This window comes from Oryctolagus cuniculus, chromosome 6 (assembly GCF_051225735.1).
Source record: "Oryctolagus cuniculus isolate XC-2025 breed Fujian yellow rabbit chromosome 6, ASM5122573v1, whole genome shotgun sequence".
Lineage (NCBI taxonomy): Eukaryota > Metazoa > Chordata > Mammalia > Lagomorpha > Leporidae > Oryctolagus > Oryctolagus cuniculus.
The window spans coordinates 80,945,631-80,972,025 of NC_142872.1; the positions used below are offsets into that span (position 1 = coordinate 80,945,631).

General features: G+C 41.5%; 1 protein-coding gene and 1 pseudogene across 3 annotated transcripts in view; both read left to right on the forward strand.

The window, feature by feature from the left end:
• Positions 1–26,395, forward strand: part of XKR4 (XK related 4) — a 485,043-nt gene that overhangs the window by 32,229 nt on the left and 426,419 nt on the right. The window lies entirely within an intron of this gene.
• Positions 380–1,062, forward strand: LOC149126200 (isopentenyl-diphosphate Delta-isomerase 1 pseudogene; annotated as a pseudogene).

Consider the following 26,395-nt stretch of genomic DNA (forward strand, 5'->3'; position numbering starts at 1 on the left):
GTGGGATAGCCAGGTCAAATGGTAGATCTACATTCAGATTTCTGAGGCGTCTCCATATTGTCTTCCACAGCTGCTGTACCAGTTTACATTCTCACCAACAGTGGATTAGGGTACCTTTTTCCCCACATCCTTGCCAGCATTTGTTGATTTCTGTATGCAAACCATTCATCCAGGGGTGAGGTGAAATTTCACTGTGGTTTTGATTTGCATTTCTCTCATGGCTAGTTGTCCTGAGCATGTTTTCATGTGTCTATTGGCCATTTGGATTTCCTCTTTTGAAAAATGCTATGGGGTCCTGTGTTTGAGGTTCCAGAATACACACCTCAGGGCAGCATGGGAGTGACACGGTGGAGCAAGAGGGCTGGGGGCAAATACTCTTGGCCAGATTAGATATTTTTTAATGATTCCTAAAATATATGCTGACCATCTTGATGAACAACAGGTTCAACTTCTGGCAGAAATGTGTATTCTTATTGATGAAAATGACAATAAAATTGGGGATGAGACCAAGAACTGTCACCTGAATGAAAACATTGAGAAAGGGTTATTTCACTGAGCTTTTAGTGTCTTCTTATTCAATACCGAAAATAAGCTTCTGCCACAGCAGAGATCAGATGCTAAAATTACCTTTCCAGGTTGTTTTACCAATACTTGTTTTAGTCATCCATTAAGTAACCCACATAAACTTAAAGAAAATGATGCCATTTGAGTAAGAATAGGCATTTAAAAGCTGAACTAGGAATTTCTATGGAAGGGGTTCCTCCAGAAGAAATAAATTATCTAACATGAATTCACTACAAAGCTCAGTCTGATTGTATTGCGGTGAATATGAAATTGATTATATTTTGTTTGTGGGGAAGAATGTTACTTTGAACCCAGATCCCAGTGAGATTAAAGCTATTGGTATGAGACAAAAGAACTGGAAGAACTTCTGAAAAAAGCAACCAATAGTGAAATTAAGATAACTCCATGGTTTCAAATTATTGCAGACTTTTCTCTTTAAATGGTGAGATGACTTATTTGAATCAGTTTGTTGACTATGAGAAAATACATAGAATGTGAATGTACAGATGAATGATATTGAATATTTTCTCTATGTAGTAAACTTCAAATATTTTTGTTTGTTTGTTTTAAATTTGGTTCCCCACTAGATCTCATAAGATACACTGCTGTTTTCGACAACCAGAGTTTCTGTGCAAAAAACAGCTGACTTATACTTTTGTATTATGTACTGCATATAGACTGTAACTTATAAAAGACACTTATGAGATTAGTTTAAAATGAGAGAGCAGATAAGACTTAATCTGTTCAAACATGGTTATGAAAAGTTTGAACAAGTAAATGAAGCTGGTTTTTGACCTGTTGTAATTCACATTTTCAGAATACTTTGCTGTTTTCTAGATGCTTTATGTATCATTGTTTTTACAATAGTTCAGGAAAATACCTAATTAACTTTCCATATTAACAAACTGGCAAAGCAGGTTACAAGGACATTAAATGGTGTATAATCATCCCTCCATTAAAAAATTCCAAGGGCAAGCATTGCATTGCAGCAGGTAAACTACCACTTGGGATGCTTAAATCCCACATCATGTTGCCTGGTTCAAGTCCTGGCTACTCCATGCTTCTGACACAACTTCCTGCTAATGCACTGTAGAGGCAACAGATGGTGGCCCAAGTACATGGGTTCCTGCCACCCATGCAGAAGATGCAGGTGGAGTTCAAGCTCCCAGCTTCAGCTTGGCCAAGCCCTGACTATTGCAGGCATTTGGGGAGTGAATGTGTGGATGGAAGATCTCTATTTCTGTCTCTTACTTGGCCTTTCAAATAAATAAATACATTTTTAAAAAAGAAAAATGCCTGCTTAAGTCCTTTGCCCATTTCTTGACTGGGGTTGTTTGGTTTGTTGTTGTTGAGTTTCTTGATTGCTTTATATAATCTGGTTATTAATCCTTTATTAGTTGCATAATTTGCAAGTAATTTCTCTCATTCTGTCAGTTGCCTCTTCACTTTCCTGAGTGTTTCTTTTGCAGTGCAGAAGCTTCTCGGCTTGATGTAAAATCTCATTAGTCAATTTTGTCTTTGATTGCCTGTGCTTCTGGGTCTTTTCCAATAAGTCTTTGCCTACATCAGTGTCCTACCAGGTTTCCTTAATGATCTCTCTCTCTCTTTTTTTTTTTTTTTTTGGCAGGAGCCAGGTACTTCTCCTGGTCTCCCATGGGGTGCAGGGCCCAAGCACTTGGGCCATCCTCCACTGCACTCTGTGGCCACAGCAGAGAGCTGACCTGGAAGAGGGGCAACCGGGACAGAATCTGGCACCCCGACCGGGACTAGAACCCCGTGTGCTGGCGCCGCAAGGCGGAGGATTAGCCTAGTGAGCTGCAGCGCCGGCTTCCTTAATGATCTCTAATAATTGATAGTATGGGGTCATAGATTTAGGTCTTTGGTCCATTTTGAGTGGTCCATTTTGAGTGGAATTTTGTGTAAAGTGTAAGGTCGAGGTCTTGCTTCATACTTCTGTATATGGGGATCCAGTTTGCTTAGCATCATTTGTTGAAGAGACAGTCCTTGCTCCAGGGATTGATTTTAGCTCCTTTGTCAAAGATAAGTTGGTTGAAGAAGTGTGCATTGATTTCTGGCATTGATCTATCCATCTGTTTTTATATCAGATCTAGGCTGCTGATCATAACTGCCCTGTATTATATCTTGAAATCTGGTATTATGATGCCTCCTGCTTTGTTTTTGTTGTATCAGATTGCTTTAGCTATTTGCGGTTTCCTGTGTTTCCATATGAATTTCAGCATCCTTTTTTTTTCTATATCTGAGAAAAATGTCCTTGGTATTTTGATTGGTATCACATTCAATCTGTAAAATGCTTTTGGTAATATGGACATTTTGATGTGATTGATTCTTCCAATCCATGAACATTAGGATTTTTCCATTTTTTGTGTCTTCTATTTCTTTCTTTTTTTTTGACAGGCAGAGTGGACAGTGAGAGAGAGAGACAGAGAGAAAGGTCTTCCTTGGCCGTTGATTCACCCTCCAATGGCTGCCGTGGCCAGTGCACTACGGCTGGTGCACCGCGCTGATCCGATGGCAGGAGCCAGGTACTTCTCCTGGTCTCCCATGGGGTGCAGGGCCCAAGCACTTGGGCCATCCTCCATTGCACTTCCGGGCCACAGCAGAGAGCTGGCCTGGAAGAGGGGCAACCAGGACAGAATCCGGCACCCTGATCGGGACTAGAACCCGGTGTGCTGGCGCCGCAAGGCGGAGGATTAGCCTAGTGAGTTGCGGCGCCGGCCCTATTTCTTTCTTAATGTTTTGTAATTCTCACCATAGAGATGTTTGATGTCCTTGGTTAAAATATATTCCAAGGTATATACTTCTTTTTGTATTATTGTGAATGGGGTTGATCTTAGATGTTCTTTCTTAGCTATGGTATTTCCTGTGTATTCAAAGACTTTTGATTTATGTGTGTTGATTTTATGTCCTTAACTTTTCCAGACTCCTCTGTGAGTTCCAATAGTCTCTTAGTGGAGTACTTTGAATCCCCTATATATAGAATTGTGTCATTTCCAAATAGGGATAGTTTGAATTCCTCCTTCACAATTTGAATCCCTTTGATTTCTTTTTCTTGCCTGATAACTGTTGTTAAAATGTTTCAGGACCATATCAAATTGCATTGCTGAGAGTAGGCATACTTGTCTGTCTGTGGATCTCAATGGGAATGCTTCCAAATTTTCCCTGGACACTGTCCATGGGTATGTCATAAATTGCCTTGATTTTGTTGAGGAATGTTCCTTCTATACCAAATTTGCTTAGAGTTTTCATCATGAAAGGGTATTATATTTTATCAAATGCTTCCTCTGTTGGGATAATCATATGGTTTTCTGAAGTTTGTTAATGTGATGTATCACACTGATTGATTTGCAAATGTTGAACCATCCCTGCTTACCAGGGATAAATCCCTCTTGTTCTGGTTGAATGATCTTTCTGATGTATTGTTGAATTCAATTAGCTAGAATTTTGTTGAGGATTTTTGCATCTATGTTCATCAGGGAAATTGGTCTGTAATTCTCTTTCTCTGTTGCATCTTTTTTAAAAATTTATTTATTTTTTTATTTATTTAACAGAGTTAGGGAGAGAGAGAAAGGTCTTCATTCCATTGGGTCACCCCCCACCCCAAATGGCCACTATGGCTGGAACTATGGTGATCCAAAGCCAGGAGCCAGGTGCTTCTTTCTGGTCTCCCATGCAGGTGCAGGGGCCCAAGCACTTGGACCATCCTCTACTGCCCTCCTGGGCCACAGCAGAGAGCTGGCCTGGAAGAGGAGCAACCGGGACTAGAACCTGGAGCCCATATGGGATTCCGGTGCCACAGGCGGAGGATTAACCAAGTGAGCCATAGCACCGGCCCCCATAAACTTTCCTCTTAACACTGCGGTTGTTGTATCCCATATGATTTGATATTTTGTATTGTCACCTTCATTCATTTACAGAAATATTTTGATTTCTTCAATGACCCACTGTTTATGGAGCATGTTATTCAGTCTCCATGTGTTTACATATGTTTTAGAGATACTGAAGTTGTTGATTTCCAGCTTCATTCCATTGTGGTCAGAGAAGATGCCTTGTATGATTTCAGTTTTTTTGAGTTTGCTGAGACTTGCTGTAGGACTTAGAATGTGGTCTATCCTAGAGCAGTTCCATGCACTGGTGAGAAGAATGTATATTTTGCATCTGTAGGATGAAAAGTTCTGTGGCTGTTCGTTGGGTCTATTTGGTCTACAGTGTTGTTTAACTCTGTTGTTTCCTTGCTGATTTTCTGTCTGGTTGATCTGTCCATTGCTGAATGTGGAGTTTTGAAGTCTCGCATTACTTTTATATTGGAGTTTATGTCTCCCTTTGCACACATTAACATTTCTTTTAAATAGCTAGGTGCCCTGTAATTAGGTGTATATATGTTTATAATAGTCATATATTCCTGTCAAATTGATCCCATAATCATAACATGTGCCTTTCTTTGTCTCTTTTAACAGTTTTTGGTTTAAAGTCTATTTTGTCTGATATTACAGTGGCTACACCAGCTCTTTTCTTTGGTTTCTGTTAGCATGGAATATCTTTTTCCATCTTTTCACTTTCAGCCTGTGTATCTCTTTGTTGGTGAGATAGGTTTTTTGGTAGGCAACAAATAGATGGGTTTTGTTTTCAATTCATTCAACCAGTCTGTATCTGTTGACTGTAGAGTTGAGGCCATTTACATTCAAGGTGACTATTGATAAAGAATAACCTTGCCCTGCCATTTTTCCATGACTATTCCTATTTTTTACTTTGGATTTCTTTTGAACTTTTACTGGGAGCTTTTCTTCCTTTACTTTCTTTCATAATGATGGTCATGTTTCTGTGTGTAGCACATCCTTAAGCATCTTTTGTAAGGCTGAATGAGTGGTGACAAATTCTCTCAATATCTGTTTATTTTGGAGGAAGGTCTTTATTTCACCTTCATTCATAAATGAGAGCTTTTCAGGTAGTCTTCTGGTTGACAGATTTTTATCTTGAGATTTGGAATATATCCTAACATTCTCTCCTAGCCTGTTAGGTTTCTAATGAGAGGTCCACAGTGAGTCTAATTGGAGATCCTCTGAAAGTAATCTGGCATCTCTATCATGCACATTATGTTTTACTGTGGAGAGTTTGACTACAATGTGTCATGGTGAGGATCTTTTTTGATTATGTCTATTATGAGTTGTATGTGCTTCTTGTATGTCCTTTCTTTCTCCAAATTAGGAAATTTTTCTGTAATTATTTCACCAAAAAGGCCTTCTAATCCATTCCCTTTTTCTGTACTTTCAGGAACTCTTAAGACCCATTTGTTAGGTTGTTTGGTAGTACCCCATATATATCTGACACTTTTTTTTAGTTTTCGATTTTCTTCTTCTGTTTTTTGGTCTGACTGAAATTTCCAGAGATTTGTCTTCTAATTTGGTTATTCTTTCTTCCTAACTGATTCTGTTGTTAAGGCTTTCCACCACAATTTTTATTTGCTATTTTGAAATCTTCATTTCCAATATTTCATTTTGATTTCTCTTTAAAATCTAAATTTTGTAGGATAAATTTTCATTCATGTCATGTATGTATTTCTTTAGTTCATGAATCTGCTTCTGATTAGTTCTAAGTAATCCTACAGTCATTTTTTTGTATTTCATTTCTGGCATTTCATCAATCTCTTTATCTTCACATTCTAGTACTGAAGTGTTGTATTCTTTTGGGGGCATCATATTGCCTTCCTTATTCTTGTTTCTTTTTTTTTTTTAAGTGAGTTCACTTTTTTTTTTTTTTTAAGATTTTATTTTAATTGAGAGTTAGAGTTACAGAGAGTGAGAGGGAGAGACAGAGAGAAAGGTCTTCCTTCTGTTGGTTCACTCTCCAAATGGCCGCAACGGCCGGAACTACGCAGATCTGAAGGCAGGAGCCAGGTGCTTCCTCCTGGTCTCCCACGTGGGTGCAGGGGCCCAAGGACTTGGGCCATCCTCCACTGCCTTCCTGGGCCACAGCAAAGAGTTGGACTGGAAGAGGAGCAACCAGGACTAGAACCTGGCTCCCATATGAGATGCCGGCACTGCAGGCAGAGGAATATCCTATTGCTCCATGACACCGGCCCCCTATTCTTGTTCCTTGAATTGCTGCATTTATTATTTGGCACTTGTGGTGTACTTGTTTTATTTATTTTTTTCCCTGTGATAGCTTTTATCTTTGAACTATACCTCTGTGGCTTAGTGGAATGTCTGCTCTTTCAATGAATACCCAGAGGTGTGTGCTGTGTGTGGCCAGGGAGCTCTGTTCAAAATGCCAGGGTAAGGAGAGTGTCCAAGTAACACCCAAGTTGTGCATAGTAATTTTTATTTTCAAGAGGAGGTATATTCTGCTCTTTTGGCATATTCTCATATATATCTCCTGTCCTCAAAGGAGACCAATGCCTGGGCGCTAGCCCCAGTAGGTATGATTGTCATACACACTGCCACAAGAACCACACAATGATTCTGTGCAGTCTATGGTGGGAATAAGGATAATACTGCAATGATCTTCACCAAGGAATCAGAGGCCCCAACCGTGTGGAGCTGCCCACAGTGACTGCTTAGCATCCCAGCCGTACCCTGTACCCTCCCACATAGCCACAATGTTTTCATAGTACTGGCACACAAATCTCCCACAGTCATGAGCACCCAATCCCCTGTCAATTCTCCCAGCTAGGTTCAGGTGTCTCTTCTAGACTGGTTACTGGACACACAGACATGAGCTGGTGCAGCTGGTATGTGTGCCCAAAATGGTGCCTGGCCTCTCTCAGCTAGTTATAAGATGGTGCTGGGTGGTCAGGGAGAGAGAAATATGCCCCGCTTTTTTCACTCTAGGTTGGTAGGTACATGTCCTCCACAGGGCTCCAAGTTGAACTCACACTAGGTTTTTCCCTCAGCTTTATTGTCAGTAGCTTGGGCTGCTGCAGTGTGATATAACCTCACCCCAAAGCTGATGCTGAGGCTCACTGCTGCTGGGGTCCAGAGTTGTACACATCCACACATCCATGTAGGTCTACAAATCCCTCTAATTTACATGGAGATTTCTGCAGTTTTTCCCCAACTATTCCCTGAGATTGCACTCTCTCCAGTTTTTCACTTTTTAAACTATCTTCCCCTAGACTAGAGCAGTAAACTCCCTCCCTATTCTGCCATCTTTGCTTTACTCAAGATTCTCTTTTAAAAAAATGAATAACAAAGGTAATCAATGTGCAAATTGCGCCAATTGTCATGCATGCAGCAGTGCTGCTATTCAGGATGTTGAAACACAGGTGCATGGCCAAGACTTAGATTTAGGAGTGGATTTTTGGGGAAAAGTACACCAGCATTTTGTTTATAGGATAATCCTGGCATCAGTGGGGATAGAATCTGAGTGCTTTATCTGCACAGCTGCAAGAGAACTGGAAGCTTCTGCAAATATTCTTACATCCCAGCTGAACTGAAGTGACTTTTGAATAGGGAAATATTAATCTTACAGTGAACAAACAAAAGCCAGAACATATTTTTTTTTTCAGCAAATCCTGAGAATGCATGAACATCTATTGAGTTTTGAAAATGGATAGTTTAAAGATCTCAGTCTTAAAAGAAAATATATTTTTTTATTTCCACTTACTTGACTGGTTATCCATATTCTGAGTCAAGAAAACAGTTTTCTAAGATATTGAAGTGATGCCCTCAAGGGACTTCTCCCCTCTGGGAAAATTTGAGGGAAAAAAATTCTCTGATTCTGTCACACACCTGTGTGTCTGGTGCCAGGGGGCAAAACTACCTAGTGCTCTGTGCTTTCTCTGGGAGCTGTATCTCCTTAAGAAGGGAAGCAGCATTCAAGTCATATTCTATTTTTACAGGCTGTCCTTTCCACTGACATCATCTGTGTTTATCTTAATTCATTACTTGACTGAAGGATGTTGTTTATTGGCTTTGGTAACATAGGAGAGACCATCTGAGGGACCTGAGCAAGAGTCATTTTGCTGAAGTGTGGTGGGAGAAACCAGATTTCTGTAGGTGGTGGACAGACTCAGACTTGGGGATGAGGAGGTGGAAGATGGTTGAAGTGGGGATTTGGGAGCATGGAAAGTAGGAAAATTTTATTTTCCTTTTCTTCTCTGTTCTTTCCTTTCTTTAGTACCTGTTGTGTTTTCTTTTTTAAAGATTTACTTTATTTATTTGAAAGGCAGCATGACAGAGAGAGAAGCAGACTGAGGGAGAGACAGAGAAAGGATCTTCCATTCACACACTTACACACAGTCACACAAACACACACACGGAGGGAGGGAGGGAGGGAGGAGATTGAGGGAGAGAGAGAGAGAGAGAGAGATCATCTATTCACTGGTTCACTCCCTAAATGACTGCAATAGCTGGGATGAGCAAGGCTGAAGGAGCCAGGAGCTCCATCCAAGTCTCTTATGTGGCTGCAGGAGTCCAAGTACTTGGGCAATCTTCTTCTGTCTTCCCAGGCACATTAGCTGGGTTGGAAGTGAAACAATTGAGACTTGAACTCTAATACATGATGCTGGTATTGCCTATGGTGGCTTAACCCACTATGCCACAACAACCAGCTCCATGTTGTTATGTTTTCAGCTGGAGAGTCAGAGCATGTTTGAATATAATTCAAAAGAATGAAAGCTACAGGAGAGGGATGTAGAATGTGTCTTAGTCATTTTCTGTTGCTAACACAATACTGCAGAGTGGTTATGTTATGCAGAAAGATTTATTTTGCCTCATGGTTCTAGTGTAAAGTTGATAGACCACACGTAGTGATGCTCTTCTGGCTGGCAGACTCCAGAGGTGCCAGAGAGCATCACAGAGTGAGAAACCTGATCCAACAGGCTTTTACGGCATACCTACTCTCACAATTACCATTAACCAGGGCTGATGCTATGGCGTAGTAGATTGAGCATCTGCTTGCAGTGCCGGTATCCCATATGGGCATGGGTTCAAGTCCTGGCTGCTCCACTTCTGATTCAGTTCCCTGCTAAAGCCCTGGGAAAGCAGTAGAGAATAGCCCAAGTGCTTGGGCCCCTGCACACACTTGCGAGACTCAGAGGAAGCTCCTGGTTCCTGGCTTCAGAATTGTCTAGCTCCAGCTGTCGCGGCCACTTGGGGAGTGTACCAGTGGATGGAGGACCTCTCTCTGTCTTTCCCTTTCTCTGTCTGTAGCTCTGCCTCTCAAGTAAATAAACAAACCCTTTAAAAAAGAAAAACAGATTACCATTAACAGTAATTCATGGCTAATGTGAATGGGTTTATCTGTTCTTGAGGGCTGAGCCGGAGTCACTCTTAAAGGCCCTACCTGCTCCCACTTCTTAATATCTCATATGAGGATTACCTCTCAACAAGAGTTTAGGGAGGACAAGCCATATTCAAATTATAACAGAGAAAGTGAAGGAAGAGAGGGAGATTGTTATTGAGGTTAACATGAGTGATACTGGAGAGTGAATTTGGTTTCACTTGCAATATTTCTACGACACAGAGCAAAGGTATCTAGAGCACAGGTGGAAACAATGGTCTGTTTTAGGTGGAGGAAGGAGAAGGGCACTGTGAAAATGCAGGGACTGCTCTGGCTGTCTGGAAACCCCTATTCTCTCTTTTAATTAGGGGCCAAGGCTACTTGTTAGGGTGTGGGTTGTGACATAGCAGAATTCTTTGTTTGAAGAGATGATGGTTGAAATAGTCATTTAAGAGAATGGAGGAATAAACTAGAGAAATTTGGTAAGCTTAAGGACCAGCTGAGTTTGATAACATTGGTTTTATGGTATCACCAATCCACATGAATTTGTGATTTTTCTCTGCATTGTTCAGGTTCTCAGATACATTCACTGAAACATTTCACAGCACCAATCAGGTCTTTTTATACATCAGTTATTATTACTGGCATCAATGATATAGCATGATATATTCCAGAGAGAAAATACAGAGAAGACTCCAAAAGAGCTAATAAATACATAATATGCCAAATGATAACTTCTATGAAAAAAGAAAAAAAAATAAAGTAGAGGGAAAAGAGAGCAGAAAGAAGGCTCCAGAAGGAAACATATGAGCAGAGAACTGAAGGAAGTCAAGAAGTCAGCTATACAGATACCAGAGACAAGAACATTCCAAATAGCCATCACTCACCTGTCACGTTGACCTAATACAAGGGCTTGTGTTGCTTGTAATGCTCACTCTTTGTGAGGGATTCTGCCAGAAGTTTTGAATAAAAGAAGAGCAGGAGTTGAAGGCATTTACAAGTGACATAGACCAAAGCTGGGCAGGAATACATTAAAAAGAGGAGGGATAGATTAGGAGAAGTGGCTCAGGAACTGTCATACTAGTGACCTGCAGGGACAGTTGCACTGGTGATACTTGAGGAAGCCCCTGAAAGGCAGGATTTAGGAGGTGATGAAGAGGAAGGCAGGCATATTCCATCCTTTGAACACAGTTCACACTGGCCATGTGTCAGAGCCTTGCTGGGTCAGGAGTCAATTTGATGGAATCAGGTGAGGCCTCTAGATTGGGAGGGACACCACCCTACGTGAAGGCTGAGTAGTGGGGGTGGCACAGGTGAGAGTGGACAGCCTGGGCCAGGGGTCTCTGTTTCTCTTGTTATCTCACACCTGTCCTTTGGATTGAGCTTCTGTGTGCAATCTGTGTAGCTTGCTTCTGGCTCTTCTCTGGACAGTGTCTTCAGGACTGCAATCCCACAGGACCAAATGAGCAGATAACCAGACCCCTTTGTCAATAAAAGAGTTCACATCATGTGTAGGGCATATGTATGTGCATGTATACATGTGCATTGTGTAGATGTGCACAAGTGTTCAGTGTAAAGGGGAAGTAAAATCAGACTCTGACAGTTTAGAAATGACCTGTTGACCTGAAGTTGACTTTGCTTTGCCTCATTGGACACTCGGGGCTTTGCTACTGCAAGTCTGGCCCTCAGCTGCTTGTTAGAAGTGCAAGGTCTTGGACCACATCTCAAATCACTTGAATTAGAACCAACATGTGTGTTTTAATAGGATCCCTGTATGATTTGCATGGATTTCTAGTTTGAGAAGTCCTGCGTTATAGATCCTCAAACAAAACTGGAAGATTTTTTCCTCTCTATTTAAGAGCTTTTTGCCTGAGATCCTTCTTGTTCTATGCAAGAACAGGCCTTTTCTACTTTCTTTGAGCAAAATGGAAACAGTTGTAGAATTCCTGTATTACAAAGTAGAGCATACATCATCCAATTACTTGTATAATAGGAAATCATTTTTTTAATCTTATCTATTCTTTCAAGATCCATACTCTTTTGTTTGTCTAGATAAGTGTCCTCTTGAAGTTTGGAATCACTTCAGCTGCATCAGATCTATTTCTATAGCTTTCCCTGGAGTTAGCAAAGTTACATAACTCACACTGCATGATTCATATGCTCACTACAAAGGCTTTCTAGAAAATTAGGTACTTCTTTGAGAGGTGGCAAGGGAGATAGAGAGAGCTCCCATCCACTGGCTTACCTCCCAAATGCCCGCAATGGCAGGCTCAGGACCAGGCCAGAGCTGGAAGCTTGGAACTCAATCCAGGTCTCCCACATGGGTGACAGAAGCCCAGTTACTTGAGTCATCACCACTGCCTCTCAAGGTCTGCATTCACTGGAAGTTGGAAGTTGGGAGTTGGAGCCAGGAGATGAACCAATGTACTCTGATATGGTAAGCTTAACCAATAAGCTTACCCACCTGACACCAGAAAGCCTTTAAAAAAAGATTTTCCAACATCTTCCTGTTTCTGTTGTAGTAAAAGTACTGTTAACGCATAGCTTTCTGCCCATTCTTTGTGAAAAAATATTTTGGAGATGAAAGAGTTATGTTTATACATCAGCAAAGCAGTTTCATGTAGCAGGTCAAGAATGGAGCCCAAGGGAAATGGGTACTACCAGTCATGAGTCAGGCCATAGGAACATCCCATTGACTGGACATCCTCATCAATGGGCAGGCATGCTGACATGGAAAGTAATGATGGCTTTGATTTATTGAGCTCGTACTGTGCACTGGGCACTGCTTTGTGTAAATGATCTCATTGACGTCTCATCACCCTTATAATATGCACACCATTATTTGCCCCATTTAAAAAAAAAAAAAAAAACGTTGGGAGGGAAGTTGAAGTCTTGCTCATGAAAACATAATTACCAGGGAAAACTAACCTCACATCTAGGTGTGCCTGACTCCAGGGACATATTACTAACCTCTGTGCTAGAACCCTTTATCAGAAATTGAATTTCTCAGACACGTGGCTTCTGGTTACAGTGTGATTGACTGATGAGGGATCTTTGTGTAGTAAAACTCCAATATCAGGGAGGAATGGCATATTCAAGGTGTTCTCAGGATGCAATTCTACTAAGAGGAACAGGGCCAAATTTTGGTCATTGAACCCAGTGGTTGAGCGTTCTCTCTATTTCTGTCTCTTTTCCTCTCTGTCTCCCAAGAAAATTTTAAAAATTAATATGACAACAATACTTTGCATCTGAAAACTAAGAATGTATTAGCCAAAGCTGTTAAAGTGTTGATTTAAGTATTTTGATACATAATGGATGATGTTTGCTCTGCTCAGTAAGTATCAGCAATTAAAAAGAAGAGATGGATTGAGAGAATTATGTTGCACTTAATTTTGTTTGAATATTTAATTACAAATAATGGAGACAAAAATTTATGAGATAATTTGACAGTCTGGAAGATATAGTGAAGTTGATATTGTTAGAGCTTTCTCATCTGTGGGTTGCTCAGAAAGTGAGGAAGTCCTCAGGAGTGAAAGGAACCCAAGATTCACAAATTCAACATGTTAGATGTTTTGGAAACATTGTCCTTGTACACAGAATGTTTTCCCTAAAATCACTTTGTAAGTTGTTTCAATTACTAAATTTGAAAGGAAAACAAAAGACTATTTATAACAACTGATTAGAGAAAAAAAAATACTGTCCTTATTATGTTATGGGATACTGATATCTACCATATAGGAAGATTTGCTCCCACATAGAAAATGGTGAGGTCCACTGAACTCACACACAATTCTAGAAGAGAAAGTGCTGTTGAAAGTGGGACATTTCTTTCCATTTATTTATCAAAGTTACCTGGATTTAGCAAAGCATATTTTTGTGACTATCGGATGCTATTTGTATGTGTTCATGCAAATAATAGTTTTTATGTCCTTTGTGAAGGAAAGAAGACAAAATTTAAAAAGAAGTGATCTCTACATTTGTGTGCAAATGTTCCTTTCACATAAAATCTATGGGTGGGCAAAAAGGAAGGGAGAGAAAAATAATGCTGTTGTCATTCATTCATTCATTCATTCCTGTGTTCCCTCACTCTGGGCTTCTCCCTCCAGTGTGATTCTGTGCTGCATTTCCGTGGTCCTGTTTCATGTCACTGGAGTGGAGCTGGTGTAGTAATGGCATCAGGTCTGCCATTCTGGCTTTATTACTATCATTTATTAGCTGCCTGACCTTGGGGAAGTTAGTCTTGTGGAATTAGTTCCTACCTTTAGCTATAACAAGGGTATGCATATTGAGTACTGTGCACCACATCCAACATGTTAATCTGTGAATTATTTCATTTAAACTCTATTCACATATAGAAGCCTTAATTAGCAGACAAAGAATGTAAGGCACAGAGATCTTTGAGGGCACAGCCTGATAGAGAAGCTGAGATTTGAAACTTAGTTGTATAAATCTAGAACAGGCTTGGGTTCTCTGTTTTTTTTTTTTTTTTTAACAATGTGCATAATAAGAAATACATTTTATGTTGTGAATCAGCTTGTGTAAATACATAAACATACATACATGAATCCATACACATGTATGTATGTGTGAATACAACAGTAAAATACAGAATTCTTGAAATAATGATTTTTTGTGATATATACACATGTGCACACACACACGGAATAGAACATATTCTATACCATTTCTATTTTATGATGGTAGTAACATACTTCATTGATTATACAAGTCAATTATCATGCACAAATGCTCAAGCATCAGTCTGAAGCATACATTCCTGGAGGAATGGGCCTTTGACCCAGTCTTTAAGATACCTGCATCCCACATTGAAGTGCCTGAGTTCGATTCCCAGCTCCAGCTCCTGACTCCAGCTCATTGCCACTGCAGATGTTGGTAGACAGGGGTGATGGCTCAAGTAATTGGGTTCCTGCCTCCCATGTGAGAGATCTGGATTTCACTCCTGGCTCTGGCCCTGGCCTAACCCCAGCAATTGCAGGCATTTGAGAAATGAACCTGTGAATGAGACCTTTCTGCGCTCTCTCTCTCTCTCTCTCTCTCTCTCTGACTCTCAAATAAATAGCAATAATAAATAAAAGTAAAGCCCACACTCCTTAACTACTATGTTATAATGCTTCTCTATTTGACAGTAACTTTTTACACATAGTAGGTATGTAATAAACATTTGCTTAATGTTGGATGAACAGGAACAAGAATAATAAAATCTGAAGCCTTTACGAAATTGTATCATCATGCCCTTTATGAATCAACCACTTATTCTTACAGACCTAAGTAGTGGGATGGCTCCTCAAAGAAGAAAGATGCAAATTATATGTATTAAATATATTTTATTTTTCTTCTAGATTTTCTTCCAACATGCTCAAGAATCTGCCTTTACTGCCAAAAAAATCACAATGCAGTTACTCACTATTATTTTCTAAGTGGGCATATATTTAGATATGCTTGGGGTGAGCAGGGAATTGCATTGGGAGCTGCAGATTTGTCTTCATTCTTTCCAAGAGAACAACCTAAACTTTCCAAATAGTCACTTACCAATCCTTTAAGGATCGGAGCTGAATGAATTACCATTCAAGTATTTCCTCAGCATTACTACTGTTTTATAGCTGTTTCTGTAAAAGTAGGTACTTTAAACAAAAACCACACCCTTTCATTTTCTCTCTCACACCAGCAAAGTGTTATGCATAAGAGTTTTGAGTATGTAGTTGTACTTGGGTAATGATATACTTAATGTGATACTTATGCCTCCAGGAATAGTCAAGAGAAACCTATAATGGTGGTGTTACCAGGAAGGTTGGCCAGCAATCAAATGTCTGTAATAGGAGTAATGCGATTCTATAGGCCTTAATTTTTTCCCCGATAACAAATGAGTCATATGTTCCCTTTTTACTGTGAATAAATTTGCTGTGTTCTAACAAATTGGTTTTGCTTCTTTAATTAGTGATGGAGACTTTAAAATGGTAGATATACAAAGAAGTAAGAAAACTTGTGAAATCATTTTAGCTTAAGTTTAAACAATTTTAGCTCCTGAAATAGTTTCCCTCAAATACCCTTAGACTTCTCACATATATCATTTTTTTTATATTCATATAAAGAGAAAGCATTAAAAGGCACCTGTCTTTGAGGAATACAGAGCTAATTACAATATAGTGTGAAAAAGTGTCTGTTCTCTCTGCTGTGAACAGAACTGGTATCTTTGACCCTAACCACAGGAGAAACCATAATGCTAGACATTTCTGAGAGCAATAGGTTTTAGGTCCTGGAGTGAAATGTCCAGATGTGAACATTTTATGTATAGCAGTCTTTTAAAAATTAATGAATTAATTAATTAATTTGAAAGGCAGAATGACAGGGAGAGAGAGTAGGAGCGAGAAAGAAAATTTTATATCCATTGGCTGCAACAGCTGGGGCTGGGCCAGATCCAATCCAAGAGCCAGGAGCTCTGGGTCTCCTACTTGGATGACAGGGGCCCAAGTGCTTGGACTGGCATCCACTGCTTCCCAGGTGTTTTAGCAGGGAGGTGGGTTGGAAGCAGGGGATCTGAGACTCAATCCCAGGCACTTGAATATGATACACACATCCCACATGGCAGTGTAATCTGCTGTGCTTCAATATCCTCCCTTATGTTTAGTAATCTCTAAGACATTTTTTCCATGTCAGCTCTGGGAAGATATCTAGAGAATCTACTAGAATAAAAGGTCAGAAGAGTTTATATAAAGTCAAAAGAATGTTGAGAGTAGATGGGGAAAGGAGGGAGATGAGTAAGAGAACTGAGGATCCTGCCACACCTTCCAACCTCAGTCCAGAGATCTTAAAATTCAGCTTTCTGGTGGTTGTTACAGTTGTCTGCTGTTATGCTATCAGGTATTCTATTGTAAGCACTTACTGTGATCACGGCATTTAGTTCAGTTAGGGAATGTAGGAGTGGATGTTTGTCCTCGTGGTGAGGATGCCCATGTTCCACATCTGAGTGCCTGGGTTTGATACCTGCCTTCAGCTCCCACTTCAGCATCCTGCTCATGCAGACTCTGGCAGGCAGCAGGTGTTAGTTCAAGTAATTAAGTTCTTTCTACCCACATTGGACACCTGGGCTGTTTCGCTGTTTCTGGCTTTGGCCCAGTCCAGCTCTGGCTGTTGGATTTGTGAAGTGAACCAGTGAATGGCAGATGTGTTTCTTTCTCTGTCTCTATTTCTCTGCCACTCAAAAATAGTGACAGTGGGCCGGCGCCGCGGCTCAATAGGCTAATCCTCTGTCTTGCGGCACTGGCACCCCAGGTTCTAGTCCCGGTCGGGGCGCCGGATTCTGTCCCGGTTGCCCCTCTTCCAGGCCAGCTCTCTGCTGTGGCCACGGAGTGCAGTGGAGGATGGCCCAAGTGCTTGGGCCCTGCACCCCATGGGAGACCAGGATAAGTACCTGGCTCCTGCCTTTGGATCAGCGCGGTGCGCCGGCCGCAGCGGCCATTGGAGGGTGAACCAATGGCAAAAGGAAGACCTTTCTCTCTGTCTCTCTCTCTCACTGTCTAACTCTGCCTGTCAAAAAAATAAAAAAGTTAAAAAAAAATAGCGACAGTGGCTGCTAAAGTATACTTAACATCGTTCTAAGCATGATGTCTAAGTTGATGCTAAGCATAACCAAAGCAAGGAATGTATTTTTTTGTTTGTTTCTAAGATTTATTTATTTATTTGAAAGGCAGAGTTACAGAGAACCAGAGACAGAGACAGAGAGTTCCATCTACTGGTTCACTCCCCAGATGACTGTAATGCCTGGAGCTGAGCCACTCCGAAGCCAGAAGCCAGGAGCTTCTTCTGGGTCTCCCACGTGGATCCAGGGGCCCAAGGACTTGGGAAATTTTCTGCTGGTTTCCCAGGCCATAGCAGAGAGCTGTATGGGAAGTGGAGCAGTTGGGACTCGAACCAGTGCCCATATGGGATGCCAGCACTGCAGGTGGCAGCTTTACCACTACACCGCACACTGGGCCCAAGGAGCGTGTTTTTAATTAGAGATGACTACCAATAAGTGTTTTCTCTCATTGAAATGAGGCTTATACTGGCTTGTTCATTTACTCACAAGTTAATTGAGTGTCTACCATGTGCCTGGAGTTGTGCTAAGAGAAGGAGATATGGAGTTTCTGGGTGTGGGTGCAGGAAAGAGGGAGATGATTGTTGCTTTAGATTTGATTGTCTTTGATGTTTTTGGAGATGGAAGAGAATTGACGTTGGCTGTGAAGAAGCCACACTCGAAGAAAAGTTGAATATGCAGCAAAGAGAGCAGAAATAACTGCTAAAGCAAATCCTCAAAGAGAGAAGAGGAAATAAGATTAAGAGCAGATAATGAGCACCCCTGAATAAGAGAGGAGGTGGCTATTCTGGCTGAAGTCTGCATTCTTTACTTAATCTGTGCACAGCAGAGAATGAAAGTGTAAGTGGTGCCTTTGTATGTGTTTGTGCAATGGGTCAGGATTCTGAAAACCTAAATTCTAACCACCCCCACTGACTATGCCCCCACCCTGCCTCTAAGCTGTTTCACTTCAAACTCTGTGTATTCTTCAGAGAGAAAGGGGTGGTAACATTGGTCTTCTCTTTATATTGAGATATCCAGTGTGCCCGTGAGGAAGAACTTGTTCTAAGGAAAAAGAAGAAGCCCTTTTTGAAGCAGGATTTTTTGAGCCCTAATTGAAGTAGGTTTCCACTTAAACAGGTGACACAGAGGAGCAGATACTGGACATCAATGGAACATTTCAACATGAAGACAGAAATCTGATGTTAAAAGAGAAAATAGCATGTTAGAATGATTATCTTCTCGGGAGACTACTAGACTTCTAAAACATCCAGTTCCATATTTGCAAAATGGGAAGGATAGTTGCTTCCTTGAAAGGTTTATATGAGCATTTCATGAGCTTATGTATTTAAAGTGTGCCCATTACAAGTACTCAAAAACAGTAACTATTATTTCTGTCATCCTCATCAATAAAAAAGCAAAGACAAAACCTGTTCACTTAATTGAATATGTACGCCATTAAACATATGTCCTTAATTTACCAAATTACGTGCAATTAAAGTTTATGTATTTACAAATCATTGTTTCTTTTTCACTTTAATTAGCTAACAGTTGATTTTAAGGTACTTAAAATTGAGACTGTTACTGAGAAAGTTCACATTCATTTTTATTTGTTAAATTAGAAGCATAACTACATTTTAAAATGATTTTACAAGATTAAGTCATTCTTTGAAAGCATTTTTTTTTTCTTATTTGAGAAATAGCTAGACAAAGAAAGACAGAAAGAGATCTTCCTCTGCTGGTGCACTCCCCAAAGGCCTGCAACAGCCAGAGCTGGGCCAGGCTGAAGCCAGGGGCCTGGGATTCAATCCAAGTCTCCCATGTGAGTGGCAGGTACCTAAGTACTTGAGCCATTACTGCCTCCTCCAGGGCATTAGGAAGCTGGAATCAGGAGCTGGAGCCAGAAGTAGAAACCAGGTACCCTGGTGTGGAACCCAGGAGTCTTGACTGCCAGGCCAGATGCCTTCCCTGAACTCTTTGTTAGCATCTTGACAGCATTTCTTTTCCCCATTCTCAAAAGTGAGTTCCACCCATGCACTCTCAGAGTTCACTTCAACTCAGGAAGAGAAGAAGTTAGGAATGTGATGTTAGTGCAAGTCTGCTCGAGAAACCTTGTGTTTGGGTGCATGGTTTGCTTCACACTCTGTGCTGAGACTGCCAGCCACGTGTGACAGAGAAACTTCTTCATTTTGCTTATGTGGAGATGTTCCTGTTGCTGGGGCCCCCCAGGCCTCACAGTGCCTGGCAGTCTCCGTTCAGTGGATGGCTTCTTCCCAAGTATGAAGGCAAGGTTCTCCCAAGCTCTCCCCACCCACTTCCTCCACACTGTCATTATCCTTGCTCTCTTTCGTCAGATGCACTGAAGACTCCCTATCTTCTAGCATTGTTGGCTGGCTATAAAATGCATTGCTTAGCCGGGGTGGGAGGTGGGTTTCAATTCCTATTTTAAAAAAAAGTACTAGAAAGAGAGAGATATCCATGAGCTAGTTCACTCCCCAAATGCCCACAGTAGCACAAGACTAGGGCCAAACCTGGAACTGAGAACTCATGAGTGGCAGAGACCCAAGTAGTGAAAGCATCACCTGTTGCCTCACAGGGTATGAGTTAGAAGGAAGGTAGGATTAGGAGTGGAGCTGGGACTTGAAACCAGACACTGTGGTGTGGGACACTGGCATCCAAAGCTCTGCCAAAGGAGAACCCCAGTTGTTGCTCACATTGAAGGGATGACAGCTCATGTATATGGGGACATATGGTCTCTTACATCAGCTGAGTGTGCTACATTGGCTCATGTAGTCTGAGATGTGCTTGGCCCTTGCTTGGCCCTGGTCTATGCACCAATCCTGCATTAGGCTTGAGGTGTGACCAAGGTGCCTTGCCCAGGTACGATGGCCTAGTTGTCCAGGAATAATCTCTGTTAACTCTGAAGGCTAACTAGGCTCATAAGGGCTGTCTGAGGTGGGAGTGTTCCAGATAAACAGCAGATGCTCATGTATCCATTTCCTTATGGACTGGGGCAAACATTTCTTGTATACACAGCTTTCTTTACTGAATGTAACTCACCTACCATACAGTTCATGCATGTCCACAGTACAGTTTGATTTTTTTTTTTATCATACTCACAGGGTAGGAAAACAGCACCACAATTGAGTGGATCTTGTACCTCTGGATGAAGCCGTATATCCATTACCAGTCCATCCCCATTCTCTTCCTCCCACGCCCTGCAGCCTCTAGCAAACGTTTTATTAACCTCTGTAGCAGGATGCCTTGCCGTGCAGCCTGGCTGTGACAGGATTGTTCCATCTTCTCCCTCTTCCCACTTACTACTGCTCCCTGGGCTCCTCCCCTTTCACCATCTCTTGCTCTGCCCCCTCGCTCTTGTCACTGCTTTGCTCCCACATTGTATCTTGCTGTGACTGCTTCAGTGATGCTGTCTGTCCTACGGGGATGTCCGATTCTCTTCTGCACTCCTCCTCGCCCTCTCCCTGCAATGCAGCACTGGATCCCATCCACATTGAGAACTGTTGGGTCACACAGATAGGAGACCCACAGAAACTCATGTTGGCAAGGGATGGAATAGAGTAGGAAGGGTAGGGGAGCCTGATGTGGAGACAGTTCTCCTCACTGTGCACCTGGCTGGGCCTGGATCCATTTCTGCACACCCACATCTCTCTCGCTGTCTCTGGGCTGCCCCCTTCTGTTTCATATCAGTAATGATCCATATAGCAGCTTGCTAGTCAAATCCCTGGATCTCAGGAGCTCCCAGAAAACAGATGGGAATAAATTTGACTTTGAGTGAGTGAGCGCTAAGTGGTGTAGAGTGGTCCTACTCCCACTGCACACTCTACAGGGTCTGGGTCTCCAAACGGGGATCCAGGAGGCTGAGCTGCACAACATGTTTGAATGCCTAGCACCCCCTCTGTTGACTCCACTGCTCAGCTCCTTCTCTCTGCCTGCAATAAGGCCACCTCAGGCTGTCTGGAAAGGCCAGGGCTCAACTCAAGTTCCCCTTCTCTTCTCAGTCTGACATTGCAGCCTCCCAACGACTCTCCCAGATGCTGGGGACTCTGAATTTCTCCCCTCATCTCTCCCGCCATTCTTCCCCTGCCTGAAGCCCAGGGCACTGACTCAGCCTCCTTATCCTAAGCTCTTTGTGTTTTTTGTCTGTCAGTTGAGCTAACTAGAGACTTCACACTATTGAAAATTGCTCTCTTGCTGGCGCCACGGCTCAATAGGCTAATCCTCTGCCTGCGGCGCCAGCACACCAGGCTCTAGTCCCGGTTGGGGCACCAGATTCTGTCCTGGTTGCTCCTCTTCCAGTCCAGCTCTCTGCTGTGGCCTGGAGTGCAGTGGAGGATGGCCCAGGTCCTTGGGCCCTGCACCTGCATGGGAGACCAGGAGGAAGCACCTGGCTCCTGGCTTCGGATCTGTGCGGTGCGCTGGCTGCAGCACGCCAGCCGCAGCACGGTGAACCAACAGAGAAGGAGGACCTTTCTCTCCGTCTCTCTCTCTCACTGTCTAACTCTGCCTGTCCAAAAAAAAAAAAAAAAAAAAAAAAAAAAAAAAAAAAATTGCTCTCAGCCCTTGACGTTCTCACTCCACTTTCCTTGAAGATAGAGAGTCACCATTCTCCTGGAAATGGGAGCCATGGGGGGCACTGTGCTGTCCTCAGATCAGTTGTCCTCTTTCCAACCTCCTTATCCTGGTGAAGAGTCCATTCTTCCTGCACACAGCACCCCCCATCCTGGGTCCCACTGAACAGCACTCCTGAAGTGGACTGTGGTCCGGTTGGTCCTTGGGGTCCTGCTGCAGGGCAGGCTTCCTGGCCTTGGAGCACATGTAAGCCGGGAACTTGCTCAAAATGAAGAGGTTTCTGTGTTTTTAAATGTTGATTTAAAGATTTCTCTTAAATGATGTTTTTTAAACTTTTTATTTCACATGTATCACAGATGGAGTTTTTTTTTACAACTTAGATTTGGAAAGGTGGCTCTTGTAAGTGTATTCATTCTTAGTTTTTCTTGTGTCAAAGTACCCAATTTTGGTAAGTAAATCCACTAATCGTCTAAACTTTGAGGCTAGAAATTTTGAGTTCATATTTTCTGTTGTTGAAGTCATTGTTTTTGTTTTGTGTAAGCTTTTGTTGCATTTATGTGTGGAGTATAGCATGCACACACAATACATATGCACAATACAAGCTTTCATTGTGTATATGTGTGAAGAATAACACATATACACAATACATAGTCGAACTTTCAGTGCACATATGTGTGAAGTATAACATACATGCACTATACATATGCATGATGTAAGCTTTTATTGCAGGCATGAAGTATCACACACATGAACAAATGTGCGTAATGAAGCTAAGCTCACTGATTATTTGCAGCATGAGTCCACCTATATAAACAGCATGCAGATGAGGCAGCAGCAGCCTGCAGTCCCCTTCATGCTCCTTGTGAGCAGTCCCTCAAGGGAGATGGGTAGCTTGACTTCTAATACTCTGGGTGCCTTTTGTCTGTTTTTAAACTTTACGTAAATGGAATCATACAATATGTATTCATTTTTGTCTGACTTCTTTTCAGTCAACACTAAACTGCGGAGATTAATCCCTGATGATGTGTGTTATTATGGCTCATTCATTCTCATTGCTGTAATTCCATCTTTTTTTGTTGTTCTTTTTATTTTTTTAACTTTTATTTAGTAAATATAAATTTCCAAAGTACAGTTTATGGATTACAATGGCTCCCCCCCATAACTTCCCTCCCACTCGTACCCCTCCCTTCTCCCGCTCCCTCTCCCATTCCATTCACATCAAGATTCATTTTCAATTCTCTTTATATACAGAAGATTGATTTAGTATATATTAAGTAAAGATTTCATCAGTTTGCACCCACACAGAAACACAAAGTGTAAAATACTGTTTCAGTACTAGTTATAGCATTACTTCACATTGGACAACACACCTTTTTCATTCTATCAGTTAATATTAGCAGACACTAGTCTTGTTTGTGTGTAATTCCATCTTATGAATTTACCATATCCTTTTAGTATTGCTCAATGCTTGGAAATTTATTTTCAATTTGGACCATTACAGGTAGTGCTGTTATTATCATTTTTGTGCATATCTATCTCTGTTGAACATATGTAAACATTTCTTAGGTATGTAACAGGAGTCAGAAATGCTAAGTCTTAACACTATGCGTATGTTCAACATGAGTAGACGCTACCAAATGATTTCCCAAGGTTACTTTATTTGTTAATAATTAATTAAAGAGTAAAAACATTTATTTAACATGTGATAATTTTTTTGTTTTTTCCTCAAATTGCTGTCATCTTTGTGAGGCAGTAACTGTATTGTGTTCATTTCTGGGGAAATAGAAGTCATTATGGAAGAGATTAGAATTTTTCAACTAAAAGAGACCAAGTGTGTAGGGGTCATCCAGGGCAGTTTTATAACTGAGCTTCTAAACAAAGCCTAGAATGCTAGATACATGCAGGCCACAGTCTGCCTTAGCTTAACCCCTGAGTTGAGGGTGTGGTACAGTGGCTCTTCTGGGTCTTGATGGCAGGTATTGTCTATGATGGCTTTGTTTAAGGGAATTCCAGGTCTGGGCAGGGTGTTTCAGATGAGCACAGAAAGTGTTGAAGCCCACCTGGGCATCATAAACATTCCCTGAATAGTACAGCATTGCTGACCAACCAGGAACTTGGAAAGGAGCTGAAACTGTAACTGGACTAGAGAACCACTGTGACTCCCACGAATCCTTTTTTGCCCGGCTGGAGGCCAACATTCAACAGCCCCTATCCTTTGTTCCCCTTATTCCTGATTCCTCCATTCTTGTATCTTCATTAGAAACCTGAAAGCACCCTCACTCAGCAGGGTAGTATTTCTTGGGACTGGAAAGTCTGCTACTTCCTCCTCTATGGATAGATTAAAACTTTCTCTTTCCTTTATCCTCAAACAATGTCCTTGTTAATTGATTCAGAACTGGGGACAGGAACCAAGCTTTTGGTTACACTTTGAGAAATCAGACCTACATACTCAGTGTCACCTTGAAGGAAAGTCCAGGCAAGGTGTGCCTCCAAACTCCTTGTTTATATGACCCCTGGAATGACCTGCAGTTTTCATTGTCATTCAGTTCTACAGGCAAGTGTAGGGCCCTTCCAGGGGCAGGTCAGCATTCTTTAAGCACTGTGGGAATTTTTAGTAAAGATGGAAAATATCAGTGTGGTGCAGGAATCCTAGTAACTAGAAAACAGGTCCCTACACAGTATTTTTGCTGCAGTGATTTTTCTGGCGTTTAACAGACTTTTATTCCTAATAGCTAATCTATCATTTACATTAAATTGGCCCTTTTCTTTTCTCTTTTCATTACTTCTCCCCTAATTCAGATTCTTATCACTATAGGACTGAATTATTCCAACAACCTTTTGGCTGTTTTCTGAACTGTATCTTCTGTCATCTCTAATATATCTCAGCGTGCTCCTGATCAGATTAGTCCTTAGAAAACAGCACATTTGTTTTCTATCTTTTCTGGGCCTGTTCTTCTACAGGAGTTACACATCCAAATACCCCGGGGGCTGGGTAATGCAAATGTGTGAAGATGGACAGATAATGGTCTTTGCGTGTCGAGCATCTAATAATCTGCCAGGCTGTCCACAATTTTGCTGCCTTCTATTTTCCTTGACATCCAGGGACTGCTTGGTCCAGGGTTCATTTTCCTGATTTGCTGAGGATTTCATGAAAAAGAAATTTCAGTTCTATTTAAACCCTACGAATCCATAAACTGTACTTTGGAAATTTATATTTATCAAATGAAAGTTAAAAAAAAAAAAAGAAAAACAATAGTGCAAGCCCACCTGGAAATGGTAACTGAAAACTGAAACCCATGAAATCCGCATTTAAAAAGTTACACATCTGCTGCTATCCACCTGTAGGCCAGCATTGGCATCGCAGATTTGGGCTTAGTGTTTTTACATCTTCCAACTTTTCAAAAAAACTTGAAAAGTCAAAATGTTCTCATATTTTAATTTTGGCATCTAATCCATTAAAAAAGAAAAACCTTGTAAGTCAAAGACAAAACAACAGAAAAAAGTTGGTTCTGTGGGTGGAGTGAAGTCCCCAAGCTGGTCTGCCTGTCGGTGATTTCTGCCCTGCATCAAATCTGTTAAATATGCTGCCATCATTCTGACAGCTGTGACCCTCACTTGGAAGCCATGCCACCCTTGCTGTAAACACATTTCCCAACACATATGTTTTGCTCAGGCTCACCACCCCCAACCCTGCCTCCTTCACAAACCACATTCACTCCTGTGGCCATCTCTTTGGTCATTTTAAAATTTTTATCTCCTTCTGTGCCCTGCTACCATTTATCCTGCCTTTTTTTCTTCTTAATTTTTTAAAATTTTATTTAAGGATTACAAACTTTATGCATTTAATATATACAAATTTGGGAACATGGTGATTCTTTTTCATTTTATTTAAGGAATATAAACATGCATTTAATATATGCAAATTTCAGAACATGGTGATTCTTCCCCCATCTCCCTCCCACCCTTCTTCTTCTTCCTTCTCTCTTTCCCATTCTTATTTTCTACAAACGTCAGTTTTCAGTTAGTTTTATACTCATAAGATTAACCCTACACTAAGTAGAGAGTTCACCAAATAGCATGAAGGAAAAAGGAAGAACAGAAACAAACAAGCAAATAAGAAAAACATTGTTCCTTGGGGCTGGTGCTGTGGCGCAACAAGTTAATACCCTGCCTGAAGTGCCGGCATCCCATATGGGCACCGGTTTGAGACTGCTCCACTTCCGATGCAGCTCTCTGCTATGGCCTGGGATAGCAGTAGAAGATGGCTCAAGTCCTTGGGCCCCTGCACCCATGTGGGAGACCCAGAAGAAGCTCCTGACTCCTGGCTTCGGATCAGCGCAGCTCTGGCCTTTGTGGCCAATTGGGGAATGAACCAGCAGATGGAAGACCTCTCTCTCCCTCTCTCTCCTTCTCTCTGCCTCTCCTCTCTCT